The following is a 27,500-nucleotide window of genomic DNA, read 5'->3' as shown; positions in this document are numbered from 1 at the left end:
CACATTCGCTAAGTGACATTTTATACAAGGGCTGTAAACCTTTCACCAAGCATCACACTAAGCTCTGTTTTCACCCACAGGGCATATAGGATATGGAGGGGGGGGGTCTCAGTTTGACTCTGAGTCAACACCGTCTCAGAATGGTGTGTATTACGCTTTGTAATGGTAATGACCTGAGCCCATAAGCAAAGGTGACGTTAGCGAGAGCCCCGGAGGAGCCGCGTCACGCTGTATCCGTGCTGGCGCCTCCCTGAGTTCGCTCTCTGCGCCTCGCGCAGGTGCTAGCTCCCTGCAGCCCAGGCAAGCGAGAACAAAGGCTCCAGGACTCCTCTACCTGCCGCTGCTAAGCATCTCTGCCGTGATCCCCCCCCCCCCCCCACCACCACAAAGCTTTTCTGGAAAATTCCAACGTCTCTCTGCGCATTATGCCACGTTAACGAGCCACCCTGAAATTGCTTATGCGTAATATTATGTAATTCAGTTTAGAAAGTGAAAAAATGCGTCTTTACTAAAGAAGAAAACGAGAAGACTGCAGTGGGTTTTTTTTCTGGACACAGTCAGACAGAGAGAGCACTTTGCGAGTCCCTCGTCTGCAGCGGCAATCGAAACCAAAACCATGAGGCGTTTTACATAATGCAAATTGTGAGAAGGAGCAGCAGCATTGATCTCCTGTCCTAATAGGGCAAGACCATATATCATAAAGGCCTTACCGGGGTAATAGAGCATGTAATACTATGATGATTATTGCTGCCCATCAGTGCAGAGAGAGAGAGAGAGAGAGCGAGAGAGAGAGAGAGACAGAGAGTGAGACGATCTCTAAAGACTCGGAAATATGGGAGTTCCTAAAGGTCCTTGTTAAAAACTTTCGCTATCTAGACAGTGGCCTTCAGTGAATTTGATCAAGTGCTAAGTTTAGGATCAGCCCCAGCTGTGTAATTCCCAGCTGCCATGATCGGTGGAAGTGCTAAAACAAGCCCTGAACACATGTGCCACATCACGGGCCTCGTGTAAAAGACCGATCGGTAATTAGATGATTGTTTCAGTCAGGGGAGGAGAAAAAAAAAGCTCAAAGGAGCAGCACACGGGATATCCAAGGACCAGGCCTGCGAACGGATAATAATACCTGCAGTTTGAATTCATAACAACCTCTGTAATCTTAGAAATATGGCTTCGGTTCATCAAAGCTGTTCACATTCATGCGCAAGGAGTCTGGAGTGTAATTAGCTACCCTTAGCCCAAGTGAGTCATTACTGCTAATACTGGGAGGTGTCTAAAAAGTGACAAGCGCAAAGTGGCGCTTGTGAGAATTGTGAACGCTCTGCTAATTATCATCACTGTGTGGCACAAACCGTGATTAAAAAAAACATCTCCCCCCTGCTTTCTAGTAAATCCAATTAGACCAGACTCCTGGTTTTCTTGCTTGGAATCGGCGAACTCTAAGACTCCGAGGACACATCTCTCTTCTAAGGCTCACATACACCTCTTCATCTTAGCACAATGCAAAAAAAAAAAGAAAAAATTAAATGCTCTGGGACCTGCTGAATTGAGAAATTAAATTTGACGTGATTTGAAATGGATTTGTAACGCAGGCAGCCACGGCTCAAGGGCCGCGCGGGGACAGAAGGCTTCCAACCTTAGCTGGAACACGCCCCCTCGCGCGTAGCTCGGCTGCAGCTGTGCTTGAAAGGGCTGAGCAGAAATTTGAGTGCAAGGTGTCGAAAAAAGATGACGCGGTTTTTAACGTGGACAGGGCGGTGGGGGAGATTCTGGATTTGCGGTTGCTATGCGATGACGCTCTGGAGGGCCTGCTCTGCTGAGCCTCTCGTGTTCATAGCGTACGGGCGCATATCTCGCAGGGCCCATTCGGAATGTTCCTCTCTTATAGCTCCAATGCTTGTGCCACCACAGAGAGCAACTTTACCTTTGGAGAATTCTTCTCCAGGAAAGAGCAAAAAAATTGAAAAATTCCATGCCCCCAAGACAGATCCCTGCAGAGACAAGACAAAAACAAGCCTAGAGCTCCAGAGCAAGCTCACTCGTGGGAGCATCACTGTGGACCTGTGTGTGCCTCTAACCAAAGTGAAACACCTCAAAGTTCTTCCAGACAGGCATCACTATTTTGTTTCAACTTGATCTATGAACATATAGATATTTATAGCTTTTAACAGGAAAACTACCATCAAAACTATCCCATAAATAAAAGGTCCGACTGAAAAGGGTGAAAAATCTTGACAGCCTTGTCAAATAAAGTGCGAACGTCTTTTGAATGTGCACCACTTCTGGTGTATGTTCTTGCAGGTAGGTAAAAAGAAATTAGAAGAGCTATTCTTAGGCTGAGGAAAGCCAGCATGGTCTAAACTGACAAGCTGAGTATATTTATTTTGTGGATAGCAGCAGTAAAGGAAGTGGATAAGACATGTGCCAGCTTTAGGCAGAAATAACAACGTGATAAGATCTATGACTCATTAGACCACATCTGTCTGTGTGTGTGTGTGTGTGTGTGTGTGTGTGTGTGTTTGCTATTGCTTGCTCACAGAACTTAGCAGGAACAGTACTGAAGGTGCCGTCCAGCAGTCAAAGGCCACCTTGAGGAGTTTTAATCAACACTATCTTTCACTAATGACTACACGAGCACACACACACACACACACACACACACACACACACACACACTCACTCATTCACTCGCACTCACGCACACATGCACACACACACTTTCTCTTTTGTCTTTTGCCACATATCTTTTCCTTCAGGATAATGTAAGGTGAAGTTAAAGCTCATACACATAAATAAACACATACATTCAGAGAGAGAAAGTTAAGCATGCTGACAGGAAACTAATGATATTGAACACTCTTTTCTTCCCTACTGATGTTTTTGTTTTCCCTTTGCGACGTGAGTAGCGTTCAAATAGCTTCCGCACACCTTGATTACTTAACGAACACCACGGCGCTGGAGGGGGTTGCGCCTCGTCGGGCCAGAACCGAGAGAACGAGGGGAAATGGGGATGAAAAGAAACATATGAAAGAAGAAAAAAGAAAGAAATGTAAAGATACACTATACATATATATATTAAAAAAAAACAGGACGTCTCGGACGGAGGTCCTTCATCAGCTGTGCAGGCAAAGTGCTTCTTAAATATTAGGAGGAACAGTTGCACTCTGCTTGCACAGCTGATGAAGGACCTCTGCGCGAGACGTCCTGTTTCTCTGGAAACTGCGTACTTCACTACAATTAAAAAAAAAAAAAAATCACATTTGGCATTCCTTTATTAATCATTTGCCTCATTTTCAAGCCACGGGAGCGTGCCGAGTGCACTGCTCATGCTAGCATGCCAGCTACCTGCGCTCGGTTCCCAGCTCATCTAAGGGCTTTGTTCAGACAGGGGAGATGGTGAGGGGAGGGAGAAGGGAAGTCTGGGATGGATGGAAAGGAGTTTAGAGAGGGAGCGTTATTTCGGATTCTGGAGATGAGACAATTAGGAAAATTAGAACTACGGTGCTGCAAACTTATAACACAATTCTTTCAAGTTAGATGCTTTTCAAAAAACATGAAGGTTTGGTCAAGGATCTGTGTGTGTGTGTGTGTGTGTGTGTGTGTGTGTGTGTGTGTGTGCATGCACGCGTGTGTGTGCGCGTGTGTGGATGTGCGTGTCTAGTGAGTGAACAATTGTGATTGCAAATAATCATGATTGCAATCACTTCCTCACAACTGCAGGTTCCTAATTACAGTATTAATATTAATGACAGCCAGAAATGAATTACAGTTTTAATTACAACAGCAACAAACAGACCTCTACATTAAAACGGACTAAACCACGGCTGCATGTACGTGCACGTGTGCGCGACTGCGTGGTGTGTGTGTACGTGCTTGAGAGAGAAAGAGACAGGATGAAAGTGGAAATTAAAAACAGTGTCTAAGTAAGCAGGAGAGGTAAATATCCAGGGGAGAAATGAAACATCACGGAGAAAGTGTGTGTGTGTGTGTGTTGGGGGGGGGGGGGTTGTGTGTGTGTGTGTGTGTTATGGCTTCTCTGATTGGCTCATCAACACTGAGGGAGTCCATGTCCCTGTGATGTCATAGTCTTCTGCGCCAACATTTGGCTGCCGATCCGCTGCACGGCCCATTTAATTCCTGGAACACTTTTCTACACCTTCATCCCTCCATCACTCCATCCATCTATCCATCCTGTCTGGCCTCTGTGTCCAGTTCTCCAGTTATTCTCCTAACCCCTAGAAGTGCTTCAGCCCAGATGTTCCATAGATCCACTAACTGCACACATACGCGATGAAAGTGGTTCCACACTCTGCTGTCTCGTTATGCAGCACCGTCCATAACTACAAAATACCGTCGCTGGTGCGTCTAAAGGTGAATGGCAAGCAGATATGTATGATTGGCTCGTTCCACATCTGAGCAGAGCCGCAAGGCCAGTGCCTGCTGGCACTGTGTACTAGGCAGCGTACTAGGGGATGAAGAAAGAAAGAAAAAAGAACGATAGAACGATAGAAAGATAGAAAGAAAGGTACAGACCTTTACTGAGTTGAACACCAGATGTTACACCTCCCTGAGGGATACCAGATGTCAGATTTTCCTTTTGTTTACCATTCAGGTGGTCATGCTAAGCATTGTTGTTGTTATTGATGTTACCGATTGATTTTTACCCCATGTTATTAATATGATTATGTAATTAATATGATTACGTAATCATAATCATGGTTATGTTCTCATTGTTTTTGCTGTTGCTGTGTGTTTCTCTGAATGTGTGCAGTTACAATATGTATGTAATATGTATGTAATATGCACTTTAATTAATATGCACTTTAACAACAATATTGGCAGCACTGTACTTGAGACAGTCATACTACTTTAACTGTGTAAATACTATAGTCACTGATGTGTAAGCAAGACACGCAAACCCATCCACTCACACTCACCCACACACATCTACACGTGTACCCACACTCTCACACCCACACCTCCACTATTTGGTGTTTTCCCTGCTCAGACACACCCAATTCAAATAGAGCTGCACACCTGAGCCAGGTGAATTATGGCAGGGAAAATCCAAAAATGGCCACTCAGGGGAGACCCCAAGACTGAGGACTGCTGCCTCTGTGCTCAGGGCAGAAACCAGCAAATGTGAACCGCCGCGTAAAGAGAGGAGAAAAGAAAGGGTGGTGTGGTCGGAAAGCAGAAACCCGCAGAACTTGGCTAGCCTTCCACAGATGAGAGTTCCCACAGTGCCAGCCTGCTGAACGCCTGTTACGATAAATAACAACCTTCGCGTCATACTAATCAATTCACAAAATGACTGCCAGCACAGTGGAGTAAATGCCAAAAAATATAGAAAGAAATAAAAATTAAAAAAAAAAAACACCCCCAGCAATCGTTTTCTACCTGCCAAACTCCAAGAGTCATGAATTTTTAATAATACACACTTTTTTTACGAGGAGCCGAGAGTCAGTCATCACTTTTAAATACCGGCGGCCTGGTAATGACTGGGGAGGAAAGAGGACGTTTGTGCTGAGTCAGCACCGGTGCCCTGGAGCTGAAGCCGGCCCGCATGCATTAGGACCTGCTGCCTCCCACACACCCACTTTATTAAAGAGGGACAGAGAGGAGCGACTGATCGCTGTGTGTGTGTGTGTGTGTGTGTGTGTGTGTGTGTGGAGCGAGGGAGCAGCGAGTGAGATGGACAAACAGTAAAAGGAAATGAACAGGAGGAGTGAGGAACAAGTCAGTAAGTCAGTGAATGACAGAAAACAGGCGTTTAATCCACTTCAACGTCAACCTGCGAGGTACTGCAAGCGAGGCAGCGAGACAGAGAGAGAGAGACAGAGTCAGAGAGACAGACAGAGATGGAGAGAGAGAGACAGAAAAAGAGGCAGAGAAAGAGAGGCGGAGAGAACGAGAGTGCAAAAGAGAGAGAAACAGAGCGAGTGAGCAATCAGGTTATTTGGCAGGTTTCGGTTATTCTAGAGAGATTTGTTTTATTCATGTATGTGCATTTGATTCATATGCTTTAATCAGTGCACTCCGGTGGAATAGGGGGCTGTTTTTGGATAGGTAATGAGGTAAAATGATAACATGGCTTTGGGATGGGTGTCTGTGTGTTTGTGTGTGTGTGTGTGTGTTGAAAACGGACAGCCCACTCTCCATTTTTCTCCCTGACTTGTGACTTTCCACAGTATGAGATAACAGACCCATGGGAATGCTGAAATCCTTCTTTCCCGGCTGGACAGAAAGAACTGCGCAACCATCCAGTCTGGGACCAGGACACGTGCTTCCTCAGCGTGCCACAGGGGAAAAGGGCCTCTTGGTCGAGGCACGGTACATTACCGACGCCGACCCCCGCACATGAAGGAAGATTTCTCAGTTTGGTGAGCTGGCGCACACATGTGCAGTCAGGGTGGGAGTGACGCTCGGCCATGCTCAGCTGGAGAGCACACGACCGGAGAGCACAGCTCCCAGGGCCTGGCTGTCCCGGGGAACCAACGTGTGCGCGACTGCGCTCACATTACCTGACTCTAAAGCGCAGGTGAGGAGTTTAATTCCTGCCCGGATCACCTCTCTTTGTGTTCCGTAGAGTAGGTCTGCGTGGCCCAGCCCATCCGGCGCGTAACAGATAGTGTCGTGTCGTTTTCTAACTGCTTTCTAACAAACCCCATGCTTGGTCTGAGAGGAAAGACCTGGCGCCCTGCTGGGGTCAAGCGAAGCTCACGACCAATACCGTCAATCAATATCCAATTAACTGCACTCAGGGGGTTACGATTTTCTCTGTCTTGCCTTCCTTTAAATCCCTGCGGAGCACATCCCACAAGTGCCGTGGTTTGACCTACACCAAACATAGACTGAGAACACTGTTCCAGGCTCACAGATGGGGAATTCACCCGATTTAAGCCGGCGAACGCGTGAGAATGCCCCCCGCCCCCACCCGCTATCACACCTGAACACTCTGGAATCAGATCTGCACCTAAGAAACAGGATGTGCTTGTTATGTTGGTGTAGACCAGCGTTTTGTATTTCAGAGTAAAACCGGATTACAGGGTGTTTCACAGTGCAAGCAGCCCTGAAGATATTGAACAGATTAGTCACTCTCTGAGTCACCATGGCGAGTTTCTTGTTCATGAGGCCAGCAGGTACACCGACTCCGCCAGACGTCACTTTAATTCAGATTCATTCAAAGCATTCCTATCAGACGCGAAGGCAGGCGATCGCCACAAAGACCCATTAGACACGTTCGAGCAGCGAAGGGACGCGTTTCGTTCGTGGCGTTCATCACGGTACTTCATTCAGATTCGCGGCTGGCGGTACAAATCGTGGAGGTGAGACCACAGAGACGCTTTGGAGAGTGAGTCAGATGGCACCTTTACGAAAGCCCGGGGACCCTTTCTGTTTGGTGGACTCGGAAAGCACTGTTGAAACGATGTGAAGAAAGTGCGTGCGTTCTTGCTCCAGGACTGCAAAAGTGCAGAAGTCCCGGTTTGACAGATCTGTCCTGCACCTGGGGAAAGGTTGATTGAGCCTCCCCACCAATCTCCAGCTATGAAACCGCGCGAAATCAAAGACCGAGCAGCCGTCCGGACCCCCAAACCCCCTCCTCGCCTCGATCTGCACCAGAAGCCACCTGACTTTGATCAAGGGTCCTTAAGCTCGGCAGAGCTGCTCCCTGCCAAAACAGGCAAGAAGTCCCTCGGGTGGCTGCAGGATCGATGGAGGCTCCAGATCCTTCCCTGGACGGGCTGTACCTGAGCCTCCACCCTTGAAGGATGGAGGAGGAGGAGGAGGAGGAGGAGGAGGAGGAGGAGGAGGAGGAGGAGAAGGAGAAAAGCCCGAGATCAATTGCATGCATCAGAGAAGCCTTCCTCATTCCCATTGATCACTCGCTGCCCGTGCTTTGTCAACACTGACAACTCGGCACTCCGAGCGTGAATACAATTACGCCCCCTGTTCTCCACTCGCTGACACTGGAAAATTACACCTGCAAGGGCAGGAAAGGCCTCACAACTTTGACTTAAGTTTCTTTCGTGTTGTTTTTGCTTAATTTAGGGATTTGTGTGTGTGTGAGTGTGAGTGTGTGTGTGGGGGTGTACATATGCGTTTGCACTTTTTTTGTTTTTGAAGCATGGATTTCTTTCATTAATTTAAAACTTAAAAGGGAAACGTGGGCCAACTGTTCACCTGTAAGTGGTGTTACCGAGGTGAGAGGCTGTCATGGCGTGCCAGCTTCACCTCATCCACGCTCCTTCTGCATCGGAACGGCGCACACGGCTGTCTGGGCCAACAGCAAGCTCGAGTGAGTTTGGCGGGGCTTCTAACTGGACTGTGAATAAACTGTTTCTCGCCAAGGTCGTACAATGCTTCTTACTTTAGTCAAATGGTTTCCGCTCTTCTCTACGGCCCGCTACCCCATGGGCTGTGAAATTATTTGCCAAACTGAAGTGGCTCTCTGTGCGCAACGTTCTGCGATGGGAACGTTGCGCACACATCAGGCAGAAGAGCATTGAGAGAAACGTTCGGGGTCGTGAGCCATAATCTGACGCGATCGAGGCCAGGTAGTGAGGTGGAGGCAGGAAAGCGCTCTTGAAACACACACACACCTCCTGCCGAGACAGGTGTTATCACTGTTTGCCACTTTTAATTACACAGGAACCTTTGAACTGACTCATTAAGAAGATCACATTAATTAACCATGCTGGTTCATTAAGTCTGTAGAATACATCTCTCTCTCTCTCCCTCCCTCTCTCTCTCTCTCCCTCTCTCTCCCTCTCTCTCCCTCTCTCTCTCTCCATACATCTGTTTTCCCACTTCTCTTTTCTCTCTCTCTTTCATTCTCGCATTCAAGTCTAAACGGCCTGTCGAGCGCTCACATCAGCACGCACCAACTGTCTCCATTTGTGCGTGATAAATATGCCTCACCCTTAGCACCACCCCACCTCCCCATGCCTCGATTACACATGCACGCACACACACACACACACACACACACACACACGCGCGCACACACACACACGCACACACACTCACACACGCACACATACACACACGCGCACACACACACACACACACACGCGCACACACACACACACGCGCGCACACACATACACACACACACACGCACACACACGCACACACACACACACACACGCACACACACGCGCGCACACACATACACACACACACACGCACACACACGCACACACACACACACACACGCACACACACACACACACGCGCGCACACACACACACGCGCACACACACACACACGCGCACACACACACACACACACACGCACACACACACACACACACACGCACACGCACACACACGCACACGCACACACACACACACAGGCCCACTGGTGCAGATGGCAGTGTAATCCATCAGAATGTCACTGAAGATTTAAAGCAGGGCCCGGGCTGTGACGGTTTCTCATTGTGTTTATGCGCTAATGACGGACAGGGCAATTCCTGCTTTTTCGCAGCACGTTCACGCTCGAATCGAGGCCTCGCGCAGAAATTGATTTCTCCGCAGTCCGCGAGGCCATTGAGCAGCACGCGAGTCGAGCAGGTTGCACGACTTCGGCACGTTTTCAGGGGAAAGAGAGCACGAGACAGAGACGGCGAGCTCTCAAGACATAGTGGATAAGAACGCCGCTAGACCCTCCCCCCCCCCACGCCGCCGCCGCCGTCACGGGCGTTGCCGTGGCAACAGGCCATGCATATGATGGATAGCTGGTTTCCTCCCATGGTGCCCCTGTATGATGCTGTTACTATGATAAATGGCACCTAAAGTAACAAATCTCTACTTGTCTCCACGGCAACAGAAATACACAAACGGTACGGTGGAAGGGGTCACGACCCCTTTCCTGATCCCAACACACTTTGCCACGCAGCAAAAGCTGAGGGTCAGAAATCCTCTCATCTTCTCACAGACACAAACACACACACACACACACACACACACACGTATAAACGCAAGAACGTGCATATACACACAGACACACATGCACATTTAGAAGTTCATACACACACTTATGAATGCACACATCTCGATACACTACAGTGCAACACCAGAACTGTATGCTGCAGTGAAGTTCTGTACTCTGTGTTGTTCTTATTTTACACGCACACATTTGTCATTCACCACTAAAGTGCTGTCTCTGCACAACTGTCTAATTCATCCATGCTCTTTGCACACACAAACACACACACATCCACACTCTTTGCACACACACACACACACGCACACACACACACACACACACACACAAATCCTTGACACAAATTGCTGCACTGTGTCATCCACAATACCTTACCTCGCCAGCGCACACACACAGTTGTGGCGTTATTTTTAATGAAGTTTCTCCTAAAAATAACCTATGGAATGGAATGATGGATTAGTTTAGCTTCCACGCTGGGATTTAAGAGATTAAAAGGGTATTATTTTTTTTTCTTTCTTCCGCGTCTCTAGCAGGGGCCGGCCTGCCCAGCCTAGCGCGGATCCGTCTTGCCACTCCGCTCAAGGACCGTGAGCCGGCCCCGTCAATCTCCATCCTGGCCAATTGCAGTGCAGCTCCCGTCCTTCTTAACACCATACTTCACCAGCCCTGCCAATCACCGCGCTGCGTCTCCACATTGCCATCTGCAACACTTTACCTCACCGCCCCTCCCAACCAACATGCAGCGTCTTACCGCAATGGTTGTTTCCACACCTCCTATAAACTCACAGACATCACGTGTGGAGGAAGACTGGAGGGTGAGGAGAACATCTATTAGGGTGGAGAACTCCTCTAGCAGAAGATCAACCCCCCAACCCCATCTTGGCAGCTCCACTGCGGCAGGGCTAATAGCGTTAATGACTGCTCCGACTCCTGGACTTGTGGGGAAAAAAATTATATTTACATAACGCTAAAATACCATTTCTGGAGGTGGCACCATCACACAGGACACACAGACACAAATGTGTGAAGGGAATCTGCTTCTAAAGGCAGGAGTGTGGATGGAACAGTAGAAATAGCGCCAAAGGGGGGTTTTGTTCCCCTCGATTTCTCCACATTACATCAAACACCTTCCCGAGCTTCGTACTCCGCTGAAAAATGAGACACTCAGCACTCGCTGATGAAACCTGACCCGATCCATTTCCCAACTTTGGTACGTATCTTCGTATCCGCCAAACAGCGAGGTCATGTTTACTCTCCGATATTGCACAGCATCTCATTTCTCTTTCTTGGTACTTTTCTTGCTTACTTTTTCTACTTTTCATGTTCTTTTCTCAGGAAAGCTGAAAAAGGACTCAATTGATAAGATTCCGAAAGCACTACTTTTGTGTTAAAGTTCACAGCTAGTGAGCAGCGCAGGACGCGCAGGTAGATGTCCGGTTGAGAAGACAACATCCGCGCGGGGACATGCTCCGGCTTGCAGTTCACATAAACACTTTTAGCCTGTTTGCGACATCCACTCCTCACCCCACTGCTGCGTCCCCAAGTGACCCTGTAGCCCTGACCCCTGGGTGAGGGTCGAGCCCACGGGTGAGTAAAGTAGAGCAAAATTCAGCACACGAATTCTCCTGAAGCAGGTTTGGGGAAATAGCTTTACTCCAGCAGATCATTAGAGAATTCAGTCCAGTATACAACCCCCCCCCATAACAAAAGAGACTTTGTCTGATTTGGGGCCGAGAGGTCGGGTCTCGGTTTCTCTCGAACCACCCCGTGTGTCCGTTTTTACGAAGTTGCAAAATGATGGTTAAGTTTGTTATTAAAGGTGCTGTGGGCTGCGAGTCCCCCAGTTCCCGATGCAGTGGGAGGGGCTTAAAGCAGGTCACCTCATCGCCATGGAGAATGAAACAAAAACAGAGCGACAAGCACCTGAGGTTCCATTAGCGAAGCCTGCTGGGAAATCAGAATACCTACTTTCTGGAGCAGTTGCTTCCCGAGAGAGAAAAGGACAGAGAGAGAGAGAGAGAGAGAGAGAGACTCCAACTGTCCATCTGCTCCCTCTATTCTCATCTAGCTTTCATTCTCCCGTGCCTTTTTTCTGCTAGTTTTTTTTTTCTTCTTGGAAAGCACACACATGCACTGTCAACACTAAACAGTTCAATGCTGACCTTCCTTGACTGCAACCCTGGGATGGCTCGGAAGATTGAAACCATGTGCAGCATGTGTGAGTGAGTGTGTGTGGGGGGGTGGCGGTGTGTATTTGGTGCGAGGGAAAGAGAAAAGGGGGAGAGATCTTTATCAGGAATCTGGGGGGAATAAGGGGGAATAAGGGGGGAATAAGGTCTCGTCTTTGTGCTGAGAGTCTGTTGAAAAGAATGAAAACGCAAGAAAAGCGGGGGGAGAGACACCGGGAGGCGAGCGAGAGAAGGAGGGAGAGAGAACGAGGCCGAAAGAGAGAGAGAACGGACAGCATCATTTCTCTTCTCTCTGAGGGAATTCCAGTGGGCGAGTCCGGAGAACGGGCGTCACCCTGAGAATGACCTGCGGAGTCACCAGTAGGTCAAAGTTCGTTGATCTTTGGGTCCAAAGGAATGATAAATAAAGCTACTGAGAAATCTAGCAGAGGATGGAGTACAGGCAGGGGAAATGCCATGTTTGTGTCCGTGTATATTATGTGTTTATCAGGCCGTTCAACGGCTGTAATCAGGACTGTAGAGGCGTCCACCAGACACTCAGCGCTGCATGCGTGTTTTCCCGACCCCACATCGTTCCGTTCACCGGGACGTATCCTCCTCCTTCCATGGTTCCGTCCCTTCCACGCACGTCTCTGTTCCTCCCCTCTCGTGCAGAACCACACCCACCCCTCTGTCTCAGAGCCCCTCCTTCTGGACAAATTGCTTCTGTGCATCTTTAGCATGTAAAGCCAGACCGAGCTGCTTCTGACACGCTGGGGAATCAGACATCTTCATCGGTTGGCGGAGGGATTAAGAGTTTAAAACGCACGTGCGCACCAAACCCAGCGGCTGCGCCCACTTTGCCAGTGGTCCGTGTCATTCGTCCAACCCCCTGCCACTCACCTGTCAAGCCCTGGTTCCGCCCTTAGAGGCTAATGGGAGTTCTTTTGTCAAAAAGTCAACAGTCAAAAGTGACGTGTTGGTGCTTTTGTTTTTCAGCGCCGCGGCTTTTCCTCCTTCGGCCCGGGTCTCGCCTTTGACTGCCAGTGGATTGATTTCAGGCGTCTGTCAACACCCCCCCCCCCCCACACACACACACACACACACACACACACACACACCCCACCCTCCCCCGTCCGACAACACGATGAGAAAGACAGAAACCTGTGCAGAGACCCATTTGCAATTCTCAATCAAAAGGCCTCTGTGTTCACCCCCCCCCCCTGCCTCTCCCTCTCCCTCTTTCTTTTTCTCTCTGGTCTGAATCGAGGGTCGAGCTGCATACTGATGTCATGGGTTTGTGTGGCACATTTGGACAGACAGAATGACTTTCTCGCCCTCGGCTCACGCACCCATTTTGTGCTTTTTTTTTGGTCCGCAGTGCTGCCAGTTCCCACTGTGCTGGAAGAGACATGAAAAAAAACAGACCCAATTAGCAGAGCAGGGGGCTTAGCAGGGGCCACAGGACTGTGCCACAAACAAACACACACACAAGGCCAGGGAATGACAAGTTCCCTGACAGCCACAGGGCATAAAGCATCACAGGCACAGCACTGAAGAGGAATGGAATTTACGTCCTTTAGCTCGGTGGCTAAAGACAGTGTGGGAACGAGGGATGGAACGGATGGGAGACAGAGGTCACACCCAAACAGCACTCTACCAATCACTCCGGTTAAGATGTCAAGCCGCCAATCACGGGGATTAGCAACAGGGCCCTCATGCATATTCATCAGGCCTCTTAAACGAATACGCTAGATTACGTTGCAGCAAGGCCAGGCTGGAGCCTGTGAATGGAGAGAGGCAGACTGTGCACCTCCAATAACCGCAAGGCCACACGAACAAGAGAGGCCACACGGAACACACCAGCCCGCCTGTCTGGAGGAAGTAGCCCTCCAGGGGTTCGGAGGATCTACGGGAATGACATCGTTTCCCAAAGCAGTGGTAGCGAAGCCAAAACAAGGCACGGACAGTTGCGCATTCACCTGCATGTTTATAGTTTGGGACTTTTCGAGAGCGACGGCCGAGGCGTGAGGGGAGAGAGCGTGGCTGTCGTGCGCCGGCTGTTTGGTTCTCGTGCGCGCTCGCGCTCTGCAGGGAGCGATGTCGCGGAGACGTGCACGGGGCGATCATGCAGCAGAGCGCCTCCGAGCCTCCCGCCCTCATGCACACGTCTCTCCGCTCCTCTCCTCTTATCCGGTGAACTCACGGGATATGCTTCCCCATACCCAGGTCTCACTCTTTTTTCTTTCTGCATTCATCCTCCATTTTCTTCTCTCTCTGTAATTCTTGCTACATGGAAGAATGTTAGCTGCTGCAGATTAAATGAAATCCCATCAAGTAAGGCGGACGCCACATGCCCAGTGCGATATTAAAAACCCGGCACCCACAGGGGTGTGTGTGCCTGCGTACACCCACCCACACACCCACACACACACACACACACACACATACACATTCACACAACCCCCCCCATAGCCCCCCCCCCTCCCCTTGGTGGGGTAAGATGGCTGTTCGTCCTAGGACATCTTGGGTGATAGCAAACAGAACTGACCATAGAGCCACAGCCTGTCTCCTCTCCCGCAGGACACGTGCTCTCCCAGAGGACAGACCCAAATGTGGCCAGCTTTCCTGAAAACAAACCTCTCCCCCTTACCAAGATGCATCATATTTTCTTTAAAAAAAAAAAAAAAAAAAAAAAAAAAAAAAAGATTTAAGTGAACTGAGAGCAATCCCCTCAGGGAAATCTATGTTTGTGCTTATGTAGTCTCTGATCCACAGTTTCTTTTTACCCCAAATTTTTCATTTCCTCTTATGCAAAAACAGCCAAGCAGACATAGATTGTTATTTCAGTGGAGCAGAGTGCTCATGGATATCTGAACCACATAGACCCAAGCAGGAAGTTTGCTTTCTGGTCTCTGCCCCACACTGCTTGGCCCAACCCCAACCCCTAGTGCCATGCCATAGTGGCCCCGGGGCATGGGGACCCTCGGGTCGGTGCCAGTCACCATGGGGAGGGCGGTCTGCTCAGAGGCAGATCCATACCGCTATTACGCAATCCCGCTGCTCCTTGCCATCTACGAACCCCTTCATATTCCGTTTGAGGCACTTTTAATCAGCGTAGCGCGGACCCCTGCCTATCCGGACCGCAGCGTGGGAGCAATCCATCGCCGCGGACACCCGGCCTCCGCGACGAGCCCAGAATTAACCTGTCCCTAAACGACGGCGGGCTTGTTTGTTCACGGAGGCGTGTGGTGAGGTGCACCTTCGGGGGCACGGGAACCGTCTACGCTGGGCGGGGTGGGAAGGAAAGGTGAGAGTAGGTTTCTGTCCTGCCTTAGCCAGGGCTAAAGGGATTCAGCACGAGGATCACGCTTTAACTCTTGCAGAACGGTGCTCCGTTGCCAAGTGTGAGCTGGTGTCAATAATGGCACTGTAGCTTTTACCTGGGGTTGTCTGGAGTTTGGGAGGCAATCTGGCCCCCCCGGGCCTGGGAGATGTTTCTGTCTGCGGACTGTCCGAGCGCCCTGCGTCTCAGATGAATAATTCAGCTGCTTTTGGAGCCTGGTAAGATGAGCTGACGGCACCGGGGCGCCCCACACATCACCGCTGGTCTGCGGGCTGGGTTAAAAAAAGAAATGGCAAACCATTATTGCCCAGAAACATCGCAACCTGCATAGGAAGTGTGTGTGCGTGTGTTTGTGTGCGTGTTTGTGACGTACATGTGTTCATACGTGTTTTATGATGCACCTGGTTTAATACACCGGCCATTTCTCAAAAAGCGCACTGACAGACACGAGCATCTTTACTGAAGCATTAACACAGGCTATGCACTGTTTCTCACAGATGCGGAGGCACCATACTCCATGAAGAACAACTCATTCACACACACACACACACAGCTTCTGCAGGCAGGCAGCTACAGGAAGGCCGATCTAAGGGGAAATCTCTACGACGGCATCTGAGCTGTAGAAATCGCCAGCCTGCCTTTGCCCCTAGTCCCGAAATTGATTCCAGGAGCAACCTTGAGGCGGTCTAACTTTAATTCCAGCTGTTTTCCTCACACCCTCTTTCTGTATCTTTCACTCTCTATCCATATCTGTGTGTGTGTGTGAGTGTGTCTGCCAACTGATTCCAGTGGCCTTTCAGGCACCCAATTAGAGTACACTGGCCCATTGGAGGAAGCGATTTTAATGAACGCCTGTGTAGTGTGTGCTCGGCGATGATCCCCATTTTCTCTCCTTCTTCTCCCTCTCTTTCTTTTCATTCTCCCCCATTCTGCCCCTGGGAAGCTGCAACAAATCACATCGAGGCAAAAATGAGAACCCATTGATCAATCAGTCTTACTGCTGTATGTGGGAAAGGGAGGGAGAGAGAAAGATTGCACATAAGAGAGAGAAAAAGAGTGGCAGAGCGAGAGAGCAAAAGAGAGGCGGCGAAAGAGAGAGCAAGGCGGAGCGAGAGAGCGTGAAAGAGCCGGCGTGCGAGAGAGGACTAGAAATGACTTGGGGAAAATCCAATCTCCAAGCCATGAAGTGCCAATGACTGAACGTATTTACAAGCAGACAGGCCCTTATCAGCTCCCACACAAAGTGGGGTCACACTCAAGAAATGAGAAAGGAACAGTGGGGGGGGGGGGACCCACCCCACGAATGAGCCGAGCGAGAGAGATAACAAGGAGAGGCTGCTTTGAGAGGGGGTCCGTGTGACCTTCACAATTCACTTACGTCTCGATACGAGGGTTCTTAAGGGGTTCTGCCATTTCAGTGTGGAATGTATCCAGTTCCCCTTAATGAGTTCCTCAGAGTTCTTTGGCGTCTGAGGACCCAGCTCGCTGCTGCGATCTGACGCACAAGCACCGTGGTGAAGAAAGCAACGCACATTCTAGGAGGTGCATCGTAAAGAGGGTAGCAACATGGAAGATCTAACATCTGTTTCTCTGTACCTCATGGTGCACCAGTAAAACATGCAGCCACATTGTAAAGGACATGGCAGGAAAGCTTAGCTTTCTGTGTTCGTGGTTTCATGATCTTTTAGTGTTGGTTCTATATTCTAAACCTCCTTGAAAGGGTTCTAAATTTCTGTCGGACATCATGGGGTTTTATTATCATTTATTATCATAGGGGGCATGATAGGGTTTTATGGCATCAGCTGCCCTTCAGAGAGACATAAAGAACCACTTAATAGACTGGAAGCATTCACACACACACACACACACACACATCATTTCATCATTTCCATTAATCACTGGTAAATGCCTAATTGATTGCCCTAAGCTGGTTTATTTGTACATGGCCACTGAAAACAACCACTTTCAGTTATGTTTGTGGGGGGGGGGGGGGATGGTCAGTTAAATGCTTGTAAACAGAAATGGTCAGTTTTTCTCTGTTCTGTAAACTATCAATAAACAACCTGGCCTCCTGGAAACCTCCTAGAAGGCCTGTGTTCTGAAATAATGACTGCACATACAGCTCCCTGCAAATAAATACCCATTTTACATGTAAAACACTTCCCTTTTCATGGGTATGGGTTCGCACTGCCACCTGTAGTTTCGGAGAATTTTGCAAGGATGAAACGATACTATAAATGCATGTGTGTTTCCGTCAGATTTGCGCGCAGTCCGTGCAGCCCTGCACGCATCTATGCCATGAAAATAGAACACGGGCTTCCTACTTTCAGCACTGAGGGTAGCGTGAACGCCCACGCACGGGGTACGCGGTCTCCGCGATGAAGCATGTTATCCTCACGATAAAGAGTTGGGGCAATTTTCTCCTTTTTTTTTTTTGGGAGGTACGGGGTGAAAATACCGTTTTAAACTGAACATAGTGGCAGTGGATGCAATTGTTTATTTGAAAATGAACTCTTTTTGAAGATCTATTGCTGGAGGAAAAAAATGTGCACGCTGCTACATTTGAGAAGACTGTAAGTGCGTTATTTTATTTAACATGTGCAAATCTAATTTTGACAACCTCAGTGCAGACAAAGCCCCACGCACCCTCTGTGATGTTTGGACCCCAGGTTGGGAACCAGGGATCTATTGCACGCAATTTGTCATTTCGTTCAGCATTCCAACTCCCACTCGTCCTGTCAAACTGCGCGAGAGACTGGCTGTCACACGGAGAACGTTATCCTCTGCAAGTACTCAGCAGAGTGCTGCGGCACGCTGTGACCCACCACCACCCCTTCTCTTCAAAATCCCCCCCCGTTTCCTGCTAGACGTCAAGTTACAAAAGTCTGCATAGGCGCGCCACGGCCGTCCACAGCCGCGCAGATACCGCGCGCGGCTCCCCGCGACGGTACAAACGTGCAGCAGGTAGAAGTACGTCAGGTAAGGTGAGCGGAGGCGGGCCTGAGCAAGGGCGCAGACCAGTGCTCTGCCGTGTTTGTAAGAAAAGGTACAAACGTGAAACATTACGCTACACCGACTTTTAACGATTCGGAAACGTTTCCACGTACGTTGAGTGGCGCAGAGGCCATCATCATGCACCAGCAGGCATCAGTACACAGACAGAAACTCCTGGAAGCTGGGGACATGTCCCCACCGTTTCTGAAATGGCTGGTTTTGTCGCCACCACTTTTTGAAATATGCGAAAACTAATCTACAAGCTGTCCTTGTTTCATTTATTCAATAATAATTCGCGTGATATTGTGCTCGGTTCGAGTCAATAAAAACAAATGATGCCGAAATAAACGCGGCACAACAGACGCTCCCTTCGTGAAACGAAACAAATTCTTTTTATCAAAAATAAATAGAAAACAACTGAACAACAACTATATATTTAAACCGTGGTGCTGAAGGCCCAAGTCTTGTGCCATCGCCGGCAGACTCGGCAACCGCGGTCTTAGAACCTCTCGCGGCTTCTCGTGTTGATTTCTATTCGGCAAACGCGCGTACCCGATGACGTAATTTCTTAAAGGGTCCGCGACCTTGAATTGCCCGCAACACCCGGGCCGCATTCCTACGCCCAGGTACACAGGGTTGGGTAATAACGGATTACATACCGGCGTTGGGTAATCAAGACACCAAAATGGTGTAATTAGATTACAGGTGTCATAAGGGGGCGTGGCTACAGGGTTGCAGGTAGATCTGCACCGGGATCTTGCATATGCAGACAGCGGTTTGCTCTTACTTTAAAAAAAAAAAAGCTACTCGGAGTGACCAAAAAGTTTCCCATTCATTTGCTTTGATCTTGTTACAACAGGTACTACATGTAAAAAAATTTTTTAATTTCCATTAGGATCACATTACAATTAAGCATGGATCGCTTACTCTTTTTTGCTTTATTTTTCCCTTGTTAATGGTGCTAATGGAGTGAGCGGTTCCCACGACCGGTTCCGCACTGCAACCCCATCAGCACTGAGTGTACCAGTGCGTTTATTTAAAGGTTTAAACATTTGTGGCATGCGGTGTGTTCTTACCCGGGGGGCGTTTAGGGCCTTCGCTTAATTCCCCGTGTAGTGTGTGACTGGAAACAGATGTGTAGGCATGTTTGTGAGATCTGTCTTGTGCCATCCATGCCTTTGTTTGCTTCCATTAACGCAGTGCCAACTGTGCTGATCATGAACACGGGAATTTTATTTTTTTTCCCTTGTGGATTTGTTTATCGTTAACACGGGATTTGTTTTATTAGAGATGGTGTTTGTTTCATATGACTTTACACACGTTGAGTAAACGTGATCTGGATGAAATAAATTTCCTTTCGCGTTTACTTGGAGATAAACCAAATTCCTGCAGTTCAAACAACCAGTAGTCGACGCCTACTTTTTCTCACGTTATGTCCCACAATCATTAGACGATAAACGTCTGCACACGTTACAGCTGGTTTGGGATGGTAGGGAAGAACCCGAAAAACGACCCTCTTGTCAAGACGCGCGCATTCTCAACCCATCTCTAACGGAAATCCCACATTCCGCCAAATTTGGAAACACGCCTTCGTGGTGATGATTTTTTTTTTAAATCGCCATATCCCAACAGAGCGCCACAGGTCCGGTACGCAGAACTCCGCTCTCAGGACGCCAGGATATGCTATACCCATCTGTGATGTTTACCCTGGCAGGGCATGCATACACGGACACCTCACGTACATCTGCGGAGTTGTTCATGAGTCAGCAGAGCTTGTTGGTGATCATAATATAGGGAAACGGTTACTAGGTTAAAAGGTTATCCCAAAGTAAAAGAAAGCAATCAGATTCTTTTATCATTAGTAATCCAGTGGATTAGGTTACAGATACCTTTTTAATTAGTATTTGTAATCAGTAATATTTAATACATTTCTAAATTAACCGCCCCCCACCTCCCCAATTGGAATTACAATAGGAGAGGGAACAAATGTGGTTGATAATCATAATTATGATACTGCTTGCCAGGTGATGTATATAATTATATATAACAGTTACAGGTCTGACATCCTTTACGATAATGTATTTAGCTGTAGGCTAAAGGCAATGAGTCACAACTCCACGCTTAAATACACAGATTGTGGTGGAGATGCCCTGCCTGGCCAAAAAAAAAGGTCACCACCTGGATTTAACTAAGCAAATAGGTAAGAGCCTCCCATTGGATAATTACTGTATGGGTGATTATATTTCAGTTGGCAACAAATTATTTAACCCTAACTGATGCAGCGAGTAGCCTTTCGTTTGTTAAATAACCATGTCGAAAGACACATCCTGTGGTCGTGGAAAAGATGTTAATCTGTTTCAGAAGGGTCAAATTATTGGCATGCATCAAGCAGAGAAAACATCTAAGGAGACTGCTGGAACTACTAAAATCGGGTTAAGAACTGTCCAACGCATTATTAAAAAGTGGAAGGACATTGGGGAAACATCATCTTCGAGGAAGGAATGTGGTCGGAAAAAATCTTGAATGATCGTGATCGGCAATCATTTAAACGTGTGGTGAGATCAAATCGTAGAAAAACAACAGTAGAACTCAGGGATATGTTTAATAGTGAAAGTAAGAGCATTTCCACACACACAGGGAAAGGAACTCAAGGGATTGGGACTAAACAGCTGTGTAGCCTTAAGAAAACCACTTGTCAGTGAGGCTAACCAGCAAAAACGGCTTCAATTTGCTAGGGAGCATAAAGATTGGACTCTGGAGCAATGGAAGAAGGTCATGGGCTCTGATGAGTCCAGATTTACCCTGTTCCAGAGTGATGGGTGCATCAGGGTAAGAAGAGAGGAGGCTAAAGTGATGCACCCATCATGCCTAGTGCCTACTGTACAAGCCTGTGGGGGCAGTGCTATGATCTCGGGTTGCTGCAGTTGGTCAGGTATAGGTTCAGCAACATTATTTGCCCAAAGAATGAGGTCAGCTGACTACCTGAATATACTGAACGACCAGGTTATTCCATCAATGGATTTTTTTCTTTTTTCAGTGGTCCAACTCTCCCATCATCAATACAAGATCTGGGGGAAAAATTAATGTAACTCTGGACAGAAATAAATGTTGTGACATTACAGAATCTTTTGGAAACGATGCCACAGCAAATGCATGCCGTAATCAAAGCTAAAGGTGGTCCAACAAAATATTAGTGTGACCTTTTTTTTGGCCAGGCAGTGTATTCTAATCTAACAATACTGTTCTTTTCCAGAACAGCATAAAACAACATTAGACACAAATGAACTATACTATTTCTGTGATGTGTGTGTGTGTGTTTCTAGAGCCTCAGAGGATAAAAGCCTACAATGAGTGCACATACTGAATGACAAATCTGACCTCTGCCCAAATGCACAGTAGGAAACCGTCAACATGAAACATACACACACGCACACACGTGTGTGCATACATATGCATGTGCACGCACAAACACACAGAGTTCTGAGAGTTCTGCCCCCCACAGCCTTATTCACCCCCCACCCCCCCATCAATTATTTACAAGTCTATCCAACATTTATCATCATTTATTTATGCTTAGCATGACACTTCCTGTTGAGTTTTCAATTGCTTGAGGTCGCAGTGGAGGTGTGTGTGTGTGTGTCGTGTGGCTGCTGAAGAGAGGCATTAGTTTGACACTATATCACTCACTGGCAAGTTCCACTCACTCTGATCTGCCTGTCTTCTCAGCACACAGGCAAATCGCTTGCTCCGTGGGACTACTGCAATTCAAATATTACATTTAAAATAACTTAGTAACTCGCTTCGCCAACTTACTTACATTCAGACTTGTCATACTGTGTTACGTTAGACACGTTTGGAGATGATCGGTCTCGGGACTGTCCTTAACCGTCTTTCTCAGCTGCTTAGTTAAACTGGGCGATTTTAGGCACTTTGACCACCGGCCGCACTTATAATGTCAACTAAATTAAGCAGCCAAGCTAATTAAGCAGCGAGCTAAATTGCTGTGGGGGGATAATGTCAATTATTATATTGAGCATTTAGTGCAATCAGATTATCGCTCCCAAAGAGCAGTGCTGCTGGAAATGTGACAGATTGGACATGGGTCCTGGGAGGGGATTATAACTGGCAGAGGGGTGTAATATAGGTCCCATGTGAGCGTTCACGTGTGAGCGAACCCAATGACCCTCGGCAGATTAAGTATGCATGGAGCCGAGTTACGTCCAGCTTATCTCAGCAAGGCCGGCGCTGCGCTGGAAGAGCTCGGCCCCGGCCAAGTTCAAGAGGAGAAAGCACGAGAAAAAAGGAGAATATAGGGGAAAGAGTGGGAGCAGCAAGGCAAGAAATGGGAGGACTCAGGTTGGCTTCACATGTTGGCGCCCAGCCACAGAACGGTGTGGGAGAAAGGGAGCGAGATGAGGTTTACCTACCTTTTCTCGTCTCTGTCTCGCTGCGCCTTGTCTATACTCGTTCTCCTCTCCTCCCGCCCACGTTCCTTTTGGCCTATCCTGATACGCTATCAGCGTTACTCGGCACGTGAGAAGGTGCTCTGTAACGGGTGTGCGAGGGTGTTCGTGAACTTGCGTGTATAAGGTGACAAACATTTGTGGAAGTTTTGTCCCTGTGCCTTATATGGCAACACACGTTCATATGCACACACACAACACAGCACGGTCACGGACACACACCTTTGTGTGTACGTGTGAGTGTGTGTTTGTGTGTGTGTGTGAGTGTGTGTGTGTGTGTGTGTGTGTGTGTGAGAGAGAGAGAGAGAGAGAGAGAGAGAGAGAGAGAGAGAGAGAGAGAGTCTGGTTTGCATTCCTGTAGCTGTGGCTGAAAGTGTCTCTGTGAGTGGTGGCTTAAAGCCAAGTCCTGAGACATAGACCATACTGAAAATGTTTATGTTGGCGTGTTAATAAGAACCACGCTGTCCTCTCATAGACCGGGAGAGAGGGCAAGAAGTTCAGACAGGCAACATTTCCACCACAAACAGAATTAAAGTCCAATTCAAAATAGAGGTCATTTCAGATTAGTTCCTCTTGAAGTCCTGAAGTATCTAGTGTTTTGTTCAGATGAGAATTTGTGAGGGCAGTATACACACACACACACACACACACACACACACACACACACTTTACCTTCCACTGCATCTATTCATTATGTGTCGCTGTGCAGCAAAAATGCTTTTTTGTTATCAGTGGAATATCCCCAAATATGTAAATGATTTTTGTTGAAGAGGAAGAGAAAACAGGTTTCATATGTCTATGCCAGTAAGTCCTGTCAATAAAACAAGCCGCCCTTCTCTGTTGATGCCATTCTCCCTCTCCTTTCATTTCTCTGCTCATCATACCCATCTTAACACCCAAATGTAATATCTGATCATATGACTTGCAGTGAACCTGTTAAATGTCACTGGCAGTGAGATATCGATAAGCCTGTAATTGCAGGTGTGAATCGATGTGGAAATGTCGGCATTGTATTTCTCATATCAGCTCTGGTTTACGTCAGCCATCATCATTCTTGAAAGAAATATACGACCTTACTCTTCATACCTAATCATCAAACCTGCCCTGCCTGTGTGGGTGTGTTTAACTGCTCAAATTTCCTCTGGTACAAAAAGAGGAGCTGGCAAGAAAGAACAGAGTGTGCAGAGAGGTGTGATGACACACCTGACCCATGCCCAGTGCGACAGCACACGGTACTCCACCGTCGTGCGATGCAACCAGAGTGTGCCCGTGTGTAGCAGAGTGTGTAAAACACTGCAGTTATCAGAACAATATCTCTTTAAGCCTCTCTCTGTTGCAATATCCCTCCTCCTGCCTGCCCGATGTGAAACATTTCTGTGAAAGAGAAATGAACTGGTGAGAGAGAGAGAGAGAGAGAGAGAGACAGAGAGAGAGAGAGAGAGAGAGAGAGTGAGAGAGAGAGAGAGACAGAGAGAGAGAGAGAGAGACAGAGAGAGAGACAGAGAGAGACAGAGAGAGAGAGAGACAGAGAGAGAGAGAGAGACAGAGAGAGAGAGACAGAGAGAGAGAGAGAGAGAGAGACAGAGAGAGAGAGAGAAAGAGAGAGAGAGACAGAGAGAGAGAGACAGAGAGAGAGAGAGAGACAGAGAGAGAGAGAGAGAGCGTGAGTGCGTGTGTGTATAAAATACATAAATGTTTTCAGGCACATCATCCCTCAACCTTTATCACCCCTATTAATCCTTGGTGCTCAGATTAAACTGGTTTCCCAACGCGTCTCGATCGTTTCAAACCAGGGAACCTGTGGGTGGCCCCATGTGACATCACCGAACCCAGGCAGGATTACGAGGGCATATCTCAACCAGCCCACGCAACACCACATTACAGTACTTACAGAAACAAGCCGCCTCTTACACACACACACGTACGCACACGCGCACGCCCACACTCACGAGGTCCTGCTGATTAGCAAACACGCTATTAGGAGGGCGAAGGGGCGCTGAACGGGACGAGCAAGCTCCCTGCTGTGCCGCGGAGGCCTGCCGCAAGGCTTACGCTCCCAGCAGCAGAGCGAGGGAGACGCTGGCCTTTTCTCCCGTCCCTAAAGACGGGGGCATCCAACAAAGCAACGTGGGAAGGAAAGCTAACGCCCACCCAATCCAGGAAGCCGCCTCCCTTTTTCGGAAGTCCAAATCCCAGATCAGGCCTGACCTGTTCCGGCCCGGTGACCCCGAGAGCCGGTAGTGAGCCTGGATCCTGATCTGCTTGGGGAAAGGGGAGGGAGAACCACGAGAGAGCGTGTAAAGGGATCTTCGTCTTGTGTTGCACTGTTAGTTTATGTTGTACCTGCAGAGTCCAGTACAGCGTCGTGGTCTACGTCATGTATTACACACTACACATCATCCAGTTAAGTCAGGAAATGTTTTCATATGTTCGCTTCCACTATTTACGTTTTTTTTTTACATTTTTTTTTATCTCACACCATTTATAGAATCAAGAATTCCAGATAAAAAGAGAAAACTACAGAAGTCTATCCAAAATTGTTTAGGTCATACAGTGACCTTCACCATATAAGTGCCTGACTACATCGCGACTGCTTAACAGCAAACAAAAACACATGGTATAACAGGGACCGGAAATCCGAGCTCCACTCTTCCAAGTAACGTTTCCTACAACCAGCAGCGTGTGCAAAGGAGTTTGTACTCATCCATTAGAAATGACTGTCAGACCCAGTGGCTGTTTGCCTTTGGAGTGGCTCAGACTATAGAGCTGTCAGAACCTCTTCACTGACCTTGTTTGTTACTACATCACTTCAGGCTTAATGACTGGCAAAAGGTTACCAAGGGTGATATGGCTTAGACTTCTAGCCTTGGGCGAGAGAGACAGAAGACTAGAGCTGGATGTGGATGGATGGATGGAGGGATGGATGGATGAAGAGGGAGGGAAAATGGGACTCTTGTCTCGAGTGAAAATAATGAAAGCAAATAGCGCCACAGCCACAGAAGATGAGGGCATGATAACACCGCCCCTACCTCACCCGTCTGGATCCTCTCTGCTCAACGGACTGGAGGACCTCTCACTGTGTGACATGTGACCTCACAGCCATAATCCAGGCAAGATGCATCCCTGCGGGAGAATGGCTGACCCAAACCAGTGCTCACTGATCCAGGCCTCAGCCGTGGGGGTGTGGACATGCTAGCTGGGAGATGTGCACTTCAGTGTACACATTGTGTGCATTTGCTTCCATACATATAAATCTGGGGTGAGTTATCCCTGTACACACACACACACACACACACACACACACACACACACACACACACACACACACATATACATACATATATATATATAAAAGGTGTTCAGGATTTCCTGTTGCAACACCATGACCTTTAACCTGGTAGGCTATTCACAGTAGTCCAGCTCAGCTCAGTGGAACAGAGACTGAAGCTCACCTAGCAACCAAAACACACTAATCCACTCTGAATATAGCAGAAATTACTTACTTATTCCACCCATGCAGAGACACACACAAGCTCCCTCCCTCCCCCCACCCCCAAACACACTCTAAAAAGCAGCTTGACATGCTTGCGGCTCAGCAAAAGATGGGAATTTGAAATCTAAATTGGAATAGAAACATAAAAAATAACAATTGTTTCACTTTAGACTGTCTCCTGGCAATGGTCCCATGACCACTGTAGGCCTGCAGCCTTGAGGGAATAAACAATGTCACTGCTGCCATTCATGTAGTTTCTGTGTGTGTGTGTGTGTGTGTGTGTGTGTGTGTGTGTGTGTGCGTGTGTGTGTGAGTCATGCAACATGTTAAACATAAGTGTCTGTGTTTAGGACTGCAGCCTCCCAAAATTGTGTGCTAAGCTGTCAGTGGCATTGTACTTTAGGTAGGTGTGTGTGTTTGTTTGTTTGTTTGTGTGCACATGCAAGAGAGAGAGAGAGAGAGAGAGAGTCAGTGACACTGTGCATGAGAGAGCGTTAAACAAGAAGAGTCCATTTTGAAACTGAGACGTTAACAATTCATAAAAAACTTGCTGGGAGCCAGAATGCCTGTTCTGTGTCTCTGATATTAGCTCATGCTTTGGCTTCCCTTTGAGTGTGCCGGCCTTTTCTCCTTATCCCAGCATTCTCCCAGTGAGAGGAGCGTACGCAGAGGCGAAGAGAAGTAGACAAGCAAGACAACAGGACACGGTCCGAGGCAGGGCGGGAAAAAAACTAATAATACAGTGACGCTGTCCGGAATGCTATTACCTGGTAAGCAGTGGCTGAAGAGAGTTTGGGAGCTGAGAGGCGCCCTCATTCTGCCTCTTTTGTGCTGTTTCAGGTCTGTGTTTTCCATTACCTCTGAACGTTCTAATGGAAAACAGTTTGCAACAGCTGCTTGTTTTCATAAACGAAGGAGAATGTTGGGAAATGGCTCCTCTGCCAAACTGATAGACTGTCCTCTGCTCAAAGGTCTGCCCTCTCCAGCGCCGCAGGTGTTGAACAAACTCTCTGCTTCCGATCAAATTTGACTCACTGGAGGTTGACGCAGAAATCAAGGACAAGCTTGAGCAAACTGTTGAGCTAACCTTC

At 48.0% G+C, this 27,500-nt stretch overlaps 1 protein-coding gene across 9 annotated transcripts in view; it reads right to left on the bottom strand.

The window, feature by feature from the left end:
• sulf2b (sulfatase 2b) overlaps nt 1-27,500 on the bottom strand; it is a 124,177-nt gene that overhangs the window by 69,083 nt on the left and 27,594 nt on the right. For 8 of the 9 annotated variants that reach the window (XM_081706932.1, XM_081706931.1, XM_027024119.3 and 5 more), the window contains one exon: nt 15,557-15,731. The exons of the other annotated variant lie outside the window; for it this stretch is intronic. The gene's annotated coding sequence lies outside the window, so the exon portion shown is untranslated. The remainder of the gene's footprint in view (nt 1-15,556; nt 15,732-27,500) is intronic. 9 annotated transcript variants of the gene reach the window in all.

Source organism: Electrophorus electricus, chromosome 24, assembly GCF_041902795.1.
Source record: "Electrophorus electricus isolate QZ-2024a chromosome 24, ASM4190279v1, whole genome shotgun sequence".
Lineage (NCBI taxonomy): Eukaryota > Metazoa > Chordata > Actinopteri > Gymnotiformes > Gymnotidae > Electrophorus > Electrophorus electricus.
Note: the sequence above shows the minus strand (reverse complement) of the source record. Positions and strands in the feature narration are given on the sequence as shown.